The 12,527-nt window shown below is 38.0% G+C and overlaps 1 long non-coding RNA gene across 1 annotated transcript; it reads right to left on the bottom strand.

The window, feature by feature from the left end:
* Nucleotides 1-9,082: 9,082 nt before the first annotated feature.
* On the bottom strand, nucleotides 9,083-11,311 carry LOC127637665 (uncharacterized). The gene is made up of 5 exons (XR_007969773.1): nucleotides 11,289-11,311; nucleotides 11,121-11,156; nucleotides 11,003-11,047; nucleotides 10,851-10,915; nucleotides 9,083-9,171 (listed from the first exon to the last, which is right to left on the bottom strand). It is a non-coding gene; the product is annotated as an uncharacterized LOC127637665 (long non-coding RNA).
* Nucleotides 11,312-12,527: the final 1,216 nt, after the last annotated feature.

Here is a 12,527-nt window from a genome sequence, read left to right on the forward strand (position 1 = left end):
TAAAATATTTACAAAAAAATAAGTTTATTTTGAATAAATATATATTATTTATACAGGGACACACATAAAATCCTGAAAATAATAAATGTTATAAAAAATATATAACTTATTTGGTGATATTTTAGATGCAAATGTTGGTCAACAAAGACATGTGAAATTGGCTATGTACTAATGAAAAATTATCAAAAATAGTATGTTACTCTTTAAGAATAGTATTTTTTATCATTATATCATGTTAACAAGAACACTTGATTGAATAATGTTAAGCTTTGGAAACACACTTTGGGACATTTTTTGTGCCTTATGCATCTCATCAAACGTTGCGGACCCATTTTGTCACCCGTTTCATAGAATGACTCAGAAGTCATTTAGACCCCATTTTCAGCTGGAATAAGGATGTGATTCAGATCATCCGATGACATGTGATCAGCATTGTATGTGTTTTTTGTGATTTGATCGCAAAAGGCTTTGCACCCCATTTACACCTGTTCTGTATATAGAGGTAGACAAAAAACGCATTTGAAACACTGTAAACACCGTCCGGGCAGACTAGACGTCAGCCGATTTTGCCGGGGCTTCAGCCCCGAATGTTTTGAGTGTAGCCCCGAATTTATTTTGAAATGTTGACTGACAAATATGAAACCGGACAATAGCCTATGTAAACCCCCGAAATCATAACTTGCCTTATTTCATTGTGCTTTGGCCATGCAGATACTGCATACAGCCTGTAAAAATAGACATAGGCATAATCTAGCCTATAGAACAAGTTTCTTTGCTGTCGGTAGCCTATGGGCTACTCCATTTCTTCCTCTCTGTTGAATATGCAGCAGGTAGGGGAGGAGCTGACATCAACTAACGGTACTTATTGGCGAGTTAACAGCAGTTAGCAGGAAAGACAGCAAAAATGAAGCAAATGAGGCTATGGGGATTTTTCCGAAAGAAGTCAGTGGGTAGCCAGGAACACTAGTTTTATCACACTGCACTTGTAACGAGAGCCAGCAGGTAGATAGCTGTGCAGTGTGTAAACCTCACTCTCTTGAGCTCAACAGGGGCATTAGCGACTGAAGCCACTTGTTATATGTTAGCTCCTTGTTAGCGCGTACGACTTTTACGCCGGAGATTTTTCTTGTTTATCAGGTGTTGTTTTCTCTAAGGATAACCAATAAGCATTAACATAAAATGTATGTGTGACTTGTTTTGTGATGTTAGTTTGTAGTAAATATACACTTTGATTTGATTAAATGGTTTTGTAGAGTGTAGCAAAGATGAGCAACAGACTGAGGAGCAGCAGCAGCAGCTGTGCCAGAATCAGGCATGGAAACTGGTAACAATTAATCGGTCACTTTACTTTAGAGAAAGTTAAAAGTGAAACATTGTTTATCCCAATGATCCTAATGAAAGGATTTTGACAGATGAACATGGAGAATTATATACAGTTTGATGCCATGGTGTGTCAATGAACTTAGACTAAAGTCATTCATGTATTGCTTTAACTTAGGATCTTATACATCATTTTGACTATTTATGTCAAAAAATATAAATTTATATTAAATATATTTTTACCTCACTTTACTCACTATAATATAACTCTTTTGTGATGGTAATGTACATGAAAATTCAAGAATCATGATAGATCTTAGGGCAATCCCACTGATCTGCTCTTCTTCAATGGTATTGGTCTACAATTTGACATATGTAGCACTTGATGAATTAGTTGTTTGAAGCTGATTTGCAATAAGTTATGTGCTGTATCTGTTCTTTTGAATCACAGATGATACAGGGATGAGATAGGATGAGTTAGTCAAGGATAGTACTAGAGAGAGAGATACAGCAGCAAGTGATGAGAAGGACACCAGATAGACAGCAAGAGGTGAATAGTGTATGTTGAATGTGTGTGTGTGTTGAGAGAGAGAGAGTGTGTGTGTGTGTATGTGTGTGTACATAATGTTAAAATAATGTTAACATTAAACACCTTTTGTCTCTTTCAGCTTTCTGGTGGAAGGAGAGAGAAAAAGACAGCAACACTTGATGAGAAGGGAGAGCGACAGGAGCAGGTGAAAAGAGATTGACTGAACTCTCTAGGACAGTTGTTTTGTTGACTTAAAATGTAAAATACCAATACACAACAGTTGATATTATGTTCTACTAAAGTCTCACACAATTAAGATGTACTTTGACTGAAAGTAATGTGTTACTGTAAAAAAAAAAACTCTTGGAGGATTGATCCCTGTATTTGCATAAAAATTTTCTGGGCTAAGCTCCGGATGTCCTTCAATGCTGGAAACGCCTCTGGGTCTTAGTGAGTATTGTTTTATGTTTTGCTCAAGTCATTTCGGCTTGAACATGTTACGATGTCCTTACAGAGCTCAGTTCGTAACTCTACATACATCCTGAGGCCATTTCTTTAAATCGTCTTCCCAAACCTCTGTTAAAGATGTAATGCTGTCTGTACATTGAGCACAGCCTGGTGGAGCTTAATGAGGAAAAACATCAGGAAGTATGAATGATCAACACCACAACGAAAAAATGTATGAGCGTTACAATGCAACTACAACTCTATTTACTTCTTAGCGGAGGTACCACCACATTTCAGGGGTGTAGGAATAAGGTGGATAGCGCACGTGAAGCACTTAGAAGTGTTCCGTCTCTGCTAAATAATCTCTGGTGCAACTATAATTAAAATGAATGGGAGGAATTAGAATGCCCTGTAACTACTCGATCCGTACCGGAAACTACGATTGTACTGCGCATGTGCTGAAAATGCTAATTTTATTTTCGGCAATTGTTGACAGTTGTTATTTGAAACTACCAGAATATGATTTGGAAAACAAACCCTACCCAGCAATCACACGACGTAACAGTTGCATAATTTTTCCGTACTTTTTGGTAATTTCATGACTTACTAAGTGGTAACGTAACTACAACGTCACAGGCCCGTTATTTCATTAGCGTTACATTTTACATTTACATTTATGCATTTGGCAGGCGCTTTTATCCAAAGCGACTTACAGAGCCCTTATTACAGGGACAATCCCCTGGAGCAACCTGGAGTTCAGTGCCTTGCTCAAGGACACAATGGTGGTGGCTGTGGGGCTCGAACCAGGTCCTTCTGATTTCCAGATTACCAGTTATGTGCTTAGACCACTACGCCACCACCACTCCATTAAATTACCAATTCACAACATCGTAATTACGGGAGCCTTGCAAGATAAACAAGAACGTTCCAGTTACGTAATAGATTCAGTAATATTTTGGTAATGTCAATAATTATTGGCAACGTAACTACAACGTCGTAGGCCCATACCAGCAAACATGCCCCTTTGGGGCCTGTGTGAGCAGACACTCATCCCACACTATGGGGCTCAGGTGGGGCCCCAGTGGGCCAGCCCTAAAGTGTGGGATGAGTGTCTGCCCACACTAAGCAGAGTGGGGCCAATTGTATGCCCACACTTTGGGCTGGTCTGGGCTCTCCACTGCTGGTCCAAAGTGTGGACATACTGTTGGCATATTGCGGGCTCACAATGGGCCCCACTGGGGGCCTACTCTGCTTAACCCTAGGTTGTGTGCATACTGTGGGCACGGTATCTGGGCCATATTACGCCCTGTGGGTCCTTAACAAATAATACAATTTGTTTGGTCTTAGTTTGTACCTGCAGAATACCACAACATTACTATTAATGCATATGCAGAATAATTGCACTTGTTGAAAGTAGCACGTATTGTTTGAAAATATGTTTCAAATACTTGCATTTATTCACATTTCAAATTGAGTACAAAACTGATCATGGATTAAATACTAAGTAAAATACATTTTAACAGAACAATAACCACTTAGAACCACATTAGAAAACATTAAGTAGAAATCAATCCCCTTAGGGGCACCAGTGGATCTCTGCCATTTTTCTTCTGGTCCTTCTGCTCCTTCCCCATCCCTGTCTCTATTATTATGGAGCCACATTTTAATCGCAGCTTCCACTTCAGATCCTGTGGCCTGGTTAGTTTTTGTCACAGCATCTAAGTGAGAAAGAAAACAATAATTGAAAAGTAAATGTAAAAAAAAAAAAACTTTTTAGGGCAGTTCCACTCCAGGAAGTTCCCCAGGTCACCAAGAATATTTTGAAGAACACAAACTAGTCGACTAGTGCTGCTAGTCGGCATTTGAAAAAATGGTCAACTAGTCCGTTATATTGATTCCCATGAAACTTCTCAACATTTTATTTACATTTTGCATAAAAAAAAATTCTACAAAGGCTACGGCCAAATTTCTGCGATGTTAACGTTACTTAAAAAAATATTATTAACAGAATTTTTTAAAAAGCATTTATCTGGAGTGAATGATTTCATTTCACATGAATATATTATTCAAGAATCATGATAGATCTTAGGGCAATCCCACTGATCTGCTCTTCTTCAATGGTATTGGTCTACAATTTGACATATGTAGCACTTGATGAATTAGTTGTTTGAAGCTGATTTGCAATAAGTTATGTGCTGTATCTGTTCTTTTGAATCACAGATGATACAGGGATGAGATAGGATGAGTTAGTCAAGGATAGTACTAGAGAGAGAGATACAGCAGCAAGTGATGAGAAGGACACCAGATAGACAGCAAGAGGTGAATAGTGTATGTTGAATGTGTGTGTGTGTTGAGAGAGAGAGAGTGTGTGTGTGTGTATGTGTGTGTACATAATGTTAAAATAATGTTAACATTAAACACCTTTTGTCTCTTTCAGCTTTCTGGTGGAAGGAGAGAGAAAAGACAGCAACACTTGATGAGAAGGGAGAGCGACAGGAGCAGGTGAAAAGAGATTGACTGAACTCTCTAGGACAGTTGTTTTGTTGACTTAAAATGTAAAATACCAATACACAACAGTTGATATTATGTTCTACTAAAGTCTCACACAATTAAGATGTACTTTGACTGAAAGTAATGTGTTACTGTAAAAAAAAAACTCTTGGAGGATTGATCCCTGTATTTGCATAAAAATTTTCTGGGCTAAGCTCGGATGTCCTTCAATGCTGGAAACGCCTCTGGGTCTTAGTGAGTATTGTTTTATGTTTTGCTCAAGTCATTTCGGCTTGAACATGTTACGATGTCCTTACAGAGCTCAGTTCGTAACTCTACATACATCCTGAGGCCATTTCTTTAAATCGTCTTCCCAAACCTCTGTTAAAGATGTAATGCTGTCTGTACATTGAGCACAGCCTGGTGGAGCTTAATGAGGAAAAACATCAGGAAGTATGAATGATCAACACCACAACGAAAAAATGTATGAACGTACAATGCAACTACAACTCTATTTACTTCTTAGCGGAGGTACCACCACATTTCAGGGGGTGTAGGAATAAGGTGGATAGCGCACGTGAAGCACTTAGAAGTGTTCCGTCTCTGCTAAATAATCTCTGGTGCAACTATAATTAAAATGAATGGGAGGAATTAGAATGCCCTGTAACTACTCGATCCGTACCGGAAACACGATTGTACTGCGCATGTGCGAAAATGCTAATTTTATTTTCGGCAATTGTTGACAGTTGTTATTTGAAACTACCAGAATATGATTTGGAAAACAAACCCTACCCAGCAATCACACGACGTAACAGTTGCATAATTTTTCCGTACTTTTTGGTAATTTCATGACTTACTAAGTGGTAACGTAACTACAACGCCACAGGCCCGTTATTTCATTAACGTTACATTTTACATTTACATTTATGCATTTGGCAGACGCTTTTATCCAAAGCGACTTACAGAGCCCTTATTACAGGGACAATCCCCCTGGAGCAACCTGGAGTTCAGTGCCTTGCTCAAGGACACAATGGTGGTGGCTGTGGGGCTCGAACCAGGTCCTTCTGATTTCCAGATTACCAGTTATGTGCTTAGACCACTACGCCACCACCACTCCATTAAATTACCAATTCACAACATCGTAATTACGGGAGCCTTGCAAGATAAACAAGAACGTTCCAGTTACGTAATAGATTCGTAATATTTTGGTAATGTCAATAATTATTGGCAACGTAACTACAACGTCGTAGGCCCATACCAGCAAACATGCCCCTTTGGGGCCTGTGTGGGCAGACACTCATCCCACACTATGGGGCTCAGGTGGGGCCCCAGTGGGCCAGCCCTAAAGTGTGGGATGAGTGTCTGCCCACACCAAGCAGAGTGGGGCCAATTGTATGCCCACACTTTGGGCTGGTCTGGGCTCTCCACTGCTGGTCCAAAGTGTGGACATACTGTTGGCATATTGCGGGCTCACAATGGGCCCCACTGGGGGCCTACTCTGCTTAACCCTAGGTTGTGTGCATACTGTGGGCACGGTATCTGGGCCATATTACGCCCTGTGGGTCCTTAACAAATAATACAATTTGTTTGGTCTTAGTTTGTACCTGCAGAATACCACAACATTACTATTAATGCATATGCAGAATAATTGCACTTGTTGAAAGTAGCACGTATTGTTTGAAAATATGTTTCAAATACTTGCATTTATTCACATTTCAAATTGAGTACAAAACTGATCATGGATTAAATACTAAGTAAAATACATTTTAACAGAACAATAACCACTTAGAACCACATTAGAAAACATTAAGTAGAAATCAATCCCCTTAGGGGCACCAGTGGATCTCTGCCATTTTTCTTCTGGTCCTTCTGCTCCTTCCCCCATCCCTGTCTCTATTATTATGGAGCCACATTTTAATCGCAGCTTCCACTTCAGATCCTGTGGCCTGGTTAGTTTTTGTCACAGCATCTAAGTGAGAAAGAAAACAATAATTGAAAAGTAAATGTAAAAAAAAAAAAAACTTTTTAGGGCAGTTCCACTCCAGGAAGTTCCCCAGGTCACCAAGAATATTTTGAAGAACACAAACTAGTCGACTAGTGCTGCTAGTCGGCATTTGAAAAAAATGGTCAACTAGTCCGTTATATTGATTCCCATGAAACTTCTCAACATTTTATTTACATTTTGCATAAAAAAAAATTCTACAAAGGCTACGGCCAAATTTCTGCGATGTTAACGTTACTTAAAAAAATATTATTAACAGAATTTTTTAAAAAGCATTTATCTGGAGTGAATGATTTCATTTCACATCAGGGCTGACATGTGTTGCGGTGCACACAAAACAATGTCCTGACAAGCAAAAAATTGTATGTTATTCATGCTTGTTCTTCATTATTATTAGGCCCTAATTTAGATATCACTTTCCAGTCTTATTTTTTGTTTAGCTCATAACGTGCAGGTTGACAAAGATTTCAAAACTGAAATCAGGGACGATTTTTTTTTCTGTCAGAATGACGGAAAGCATTTTTAATTACCTGTCAGTGTTTTTAAAATTAATTAAATGACAGACACTTTTCCATTAATGCAACCTCTGGTACTACTATGAACTAAAAGTTAGCTGACATTTTATAACCATAGTAGTTTTGGTCAAAACTAAACAAATATCAGCTGTAAAAAAGGTCTAGCCAGGTTGAGCCACAGACAAAAATTTAATTTGGCCTTTACAATTAAATTCTAACTTTTGATTTTGTTCCCCTTCTAAGGTCTTATCACACATGTACATTACATACTGTACCTAAGACTGCTCTGCAGACCAGCATATCCCCAAAGGCCAACTTCTGGCCAGAGCCACGCCAGCACAATTGTTAAGCAAGTGGGGTGGTTAGCATGCGCACAAGGATACGTCTTGTGTTGGCAGATGGGTTGGACCCCCAACTTTTGCCAGATACTTTGTCTAAATTGAGGTAATACTCTATTAGTGTACTATGACAGAAACAAACTGTAATGGAAAATGTAATAAACTTGTGATTATAGAATATGGTATTTGAATAAACCAAATGTACCATTTCACTGTAGCAGGCCTCCTCCTTAAGCCTATTTTCGACCATTCCGAGGTCTTGCATGTTGCTCAGTGCCAAACGGATGCCCTCTGGCAGGAATGCAGCTGAAGAGGTGCGATTAGTCTAAGACAATAACAGCTGCTTGATCACAGCCACCTCTTCTTTTAAATGTTCAAGCTGACTTATTATGTGTCGTTCTATTGCTGTTGACTCAGTAAGTTATAACATGTTATATATAAAAGTCCACTGTACAATCAAAGTCGTAAACAGCAAGCATAGCATTTACTATTGTAATTTCAGAAGTTGTTTGTAGGCTCTATAGACTGTGCCTATGTCCATGTATCAAAACTACTATTGGGAGTAATTTATGTATGTAAACAGTCAACCCAGTAAATTTATATCAGAGGCTTGCAGGTGCCAAGAAAAGGGAGAGAGAGAGAGAGAGAGAGAGAGAGAGAGAGAGTGCCAGGCAGAGAAAGAGACAGACAGTGTCTGCCACAGAGAGATAGGCAGACAGGCAGAAAGACAAAGAGAGAGAACATAATCTTTTGGGAACATGTAACAAAAATATGAGTGCTAATTAATTACTGTTCATTTTGTAACAGATATTCAGACTTGGAGATAGTGTTGAACTATGTGGTGTTTATTGCAAACAAAGGCAAATAGCAAACTGAGGTAAGGAAAGTAATAAACACAGAATAGATATAGATATATATAAATAACCGAGATCTTGAGAATGGATATAAATAACTGGGACCTAGGTGTATCATTTAAGGAGTGATGGAGCAAGGGAATGTCTTCGAGGAGGTAAGAAGCTATAGCAGGTAAGTTTGTCCATATTCTAATCGAGACCAGACCAGTGAGAGGAGAATTGGGTTTATATGTCGTGGAGCTGATAGATGTAGTGATGAGGGACAGGTGCAGATGATTAATACTCAGGGGATAGGGATGGTAGAATATTACTGCTGAGGGTGTCCGGTAGAACTGTGACACCTTTACAGTAGTGTATTTATGTTTCATCTATGCTGAATTTGTTTACTTTAACTTGTGGAACTAATGCAACAATATAATATTTTTTACAGTTATACAAGAAAGCTTAAAACCAATGCTTAGGAGTAATTGTCTGCCTTCTTGATGAGTCGAGTGTAGAAGAGGCTGGTGGAGTTGGTGGGACTGGTGGAGATGGTGGAGATGGTGGAGATGATGGAGATGATGGAGATGATGGAGATGATGGAGATGATGGAGATGGTGGGATCAGTACCAAGCACTTCCGAGGTATGATAATGTCTTCTTCAGAAGACTGGAACTCTGGATACTGCGAGTTTGGTCTGGTGTAAATAAAAATAAATGAAATGTTACAAACAAAATTTCACAATAATTAAATATCTTAATTATGTATGTTAGTGATTGTGAGCTATAGCTTTTATTTTATTTATTTATTTTTGTTGATCTTTTCCTGCAATGCACATTTGCACCTGATTTCATTGTTATATTGCAATGATATACGATTGTTGCCATGCTGATTGTATATGATATTGTTCAATATATATATATATAAAACTAACCGATCAGTACTGTTAATGCTCTGTGGACAGTTTCATCTCCATAAATGTAAAATCACTGATTCTAAGCCCAAATTTAGGCTGTTTTGTATCGATCTAGAATTATTCTATGACTCTCTTTGTTTATCATTTAACAAGAAAGCTGCTAAAACTGCTCTGTTGATTAAAAAAAATTATGGTTTCATTATAAGATTTACCTTCTTATTTCCTGAAGGTGACAATTATTATTAAATTTTTTCTCACAATATTTATCTTTATTTGATTATTATTTTTAGTATTAATTTATTGTGTTTAATTTCTATTGCATTTGATGTTTTGTGAATTTTTTTTTTGTAGTCTCACTGATCTATCTATATAGATCAGTGAGACTATCTCTGTTTTTCTGTTTTCTTAAGTGTTTTTTCTTCTTCTGTTTTTTAAGTCTTTTGTTCAATAAAAAAAAAAGAAAGTGATTCTCTTGAAATAAATACACTTTTTTTGTAAAAATATTTCAAGGTTAATATGTGGCACAAATTAAATTGATAAAATAAAATTAAATATATGGAAAAATAAAAATAAATTAAACTAAATAGTTTACATTTGTTAGACCCCATTTGGGAAATACAGATGTGCATATAAGTGTGTGTGTGTGTGCGTTTCTTTACATTTAATATTTCATTTTCTAAAGATATGTTCTACTTAACTGTTCTACTTATTTCAGCATACTTTTACAAATGTCTGCATTTAGGAAACACACAGAATAAAGTTATTTATTAATTCAATTTATTTCATAAATTAATTAATTCCTTCCATCCTTCATTCATTCCCTCCCTCCCTCCCTGCAATTGAGGAACATGGCATTGACCTTCAGGACTTGTTCATCAACACAGTATTACAAAAATGTTTCCATGTCCTGTTGACACTGAAATATAAACAAAAAGTCATCCTTTGTATTGGAGAATTCAACCCCCAGGACCTTCCTGAGGGCATTTTGTTGTTCATCACGGTTCATCTGCAGAAAAGCAGGCTCTCTCACATCCCCATGGAATACGTCTCTGTGATTGTGAACCCAGTGCCACGCTGTATGAAGGTCTTTTACAATGCTTGGCTGTTGCACCTGGTGAAGTTATATATTTATGGCACATAAACTAATTAAACTATTTATCCTGCATGCATGCAACTGCTTGATATATGACCACTAAAATCAGTGTCCTCTTCAACCACAACTCTTCTGCTGGGCAGCAGTTTTGTGGTGGTGGATTCTGACACCCTAAAGACAGGCTCAAGGGTTCCCTGAATGAGTTGGGATGCTTCTTCTGTCCAGTATGCAAATCTCTGTCCATGTCTTTGGAAAATATGTAAATGTATATGCACTCTATTTGTATAACACCTTTCTAGTAAAACTTTGCCAACAGTGACTTAATACAGCCAAGATTCAGAAATTTTATCTGTAGAGTCTGTCATACCCTTCTAGGCAAAACCTCTCCATAAGCTGAATGCACCACCACTGGCGAATCAATGGCACCTCCTCCTAAAAACACACACACACACAAATAAAAATAAAAGATTGACATATACCAGTAGTTTGATGGCATACTTGTGTGAACTTCCAGCTTACCTCTGTGAATGTTAATGGACATGATGTACAGGTGCTGAGTGCATACTGTGAAATACAAATAATACTGTAAGACTTTGATTTTATTATCTAAAAGCTTTGACAAATTAAACATTCTTACCATCAGCATGTAGACTCCACAGGAATTCCCTGTACACTGTTCAGGAAAAAAATGGAAAAGTGCATCCATCCACAGTTAGTTTAAAAAAACTAACTGATAGCTTGTTTAAACATGTATACATACATACATACATACTTAAATTATTAATTCCATCATTTAAAACATAACTCAATGTCTCTTCCTGTTTTTTCAGTCCAGGATCCTGGGTCAATGAAGGTTGCAATGTGTCTGGGATTCCAAAGAAAACACAAAAAAAATAATGTGTAAATATAGCTGCAAGCAGCAATGCGGATTCCTCCTCAAAATGGCAAATCATTTAAAATTGATCAGTAGATGGTTGGGGATAAACCCTCCCAATTAAGGAATTCAAAAAAACATGTCTTTGTCTGAATCCTAAACGAAACATTTTCAATGTACAGGAAAATCCATACCGGACCTTATGGATCCTTGAGGCTTTTTGTTCCCAATGAGAAATGAGGCATGTACACCAAGTTTCAGAAGAATTGGACAAATGGCGTGGAAATGGTATCACTTTGAAAATATTTTTTGGGGCGTGGCCTGTAGCACCACCTATGGTCGAATGTGGGCCATTCTTGGTTTGTGGGTTCCTGTTGGCCTGTAGTATCAATGTACAAAATTAGAAAATATTTGACCAGAAAATGGGAATTTTGGAGTGGCCTGTAGCGCCCCTAGAGGCTGAATGTGGGCCATTCTTGGTTTGTGGGTTCCTTTTGGCCTGTAGAATCAATGTACCAAATTAGAAAATGTTTGACCAGAAAATGGGACTTTTGGGAATTACCTGTAGCGCCCCTAATGGCGAATGTTGGCCATTCTTGGTTTGTGGGTTCCTGTTGGCCTGTAGTACCATTGTACCAAATTAGAACATTTTAGACCAGAAAATGGGAATTTCGGCATGGCCTGTAGCGCCCCTAGGGGTGAATGTTGGCCATTCTTGGTTTGTGGGTTCCTGTTGGCCTGTAGTATCAATGTACCAAATTAGAACATTTTTGACCAGAAAACGGGAATTTTGGCGTGGCCTTTACGCCCCCTAGTGGCGAATGTTGGCCATTCTTGGTTTGTGGGTTCCTGTTGGCCTGTAGTACCATTGTACCAAATTAGAACATTTTAGACCAGAAAATGGGAATTTCGGCATGGCCTGTAAGCCCCCTAGGGGCTGAATGTTGGCCATTCTTTGCGCAGTACTTCAGAGTGATGTCATCTTGAAGCATGTTAGGTTTGAAAAACCATCAGTCAAAATTACATTTGATTTATTGACACGTATATATTGTTAAAATTTGGACATTTACATAAACACGCCCCTTTCAGCCATTTTGTATTGTATTCATTTTTCCTAAGTAACGTTTTCAAAGACTTCAATTCTACACATGTGTACCAAATTTCAAGTCA

This window comes from Xyrauchen texanus, chromosome 45, assembly GCF_025860055.1.
Source record: "Xyrauchen texanus isolate HMW12.3.18 chromosome 45, RBS_HiC_50CHRs, whole genome shotgun sequence".
NCBI classification, from domain to species: Eukaryota; Metazoa; Chordata; class Actinopteri; order Cypriniformes; family Catostomidae; genus Xyrauchen; species Xyrauchen texanus.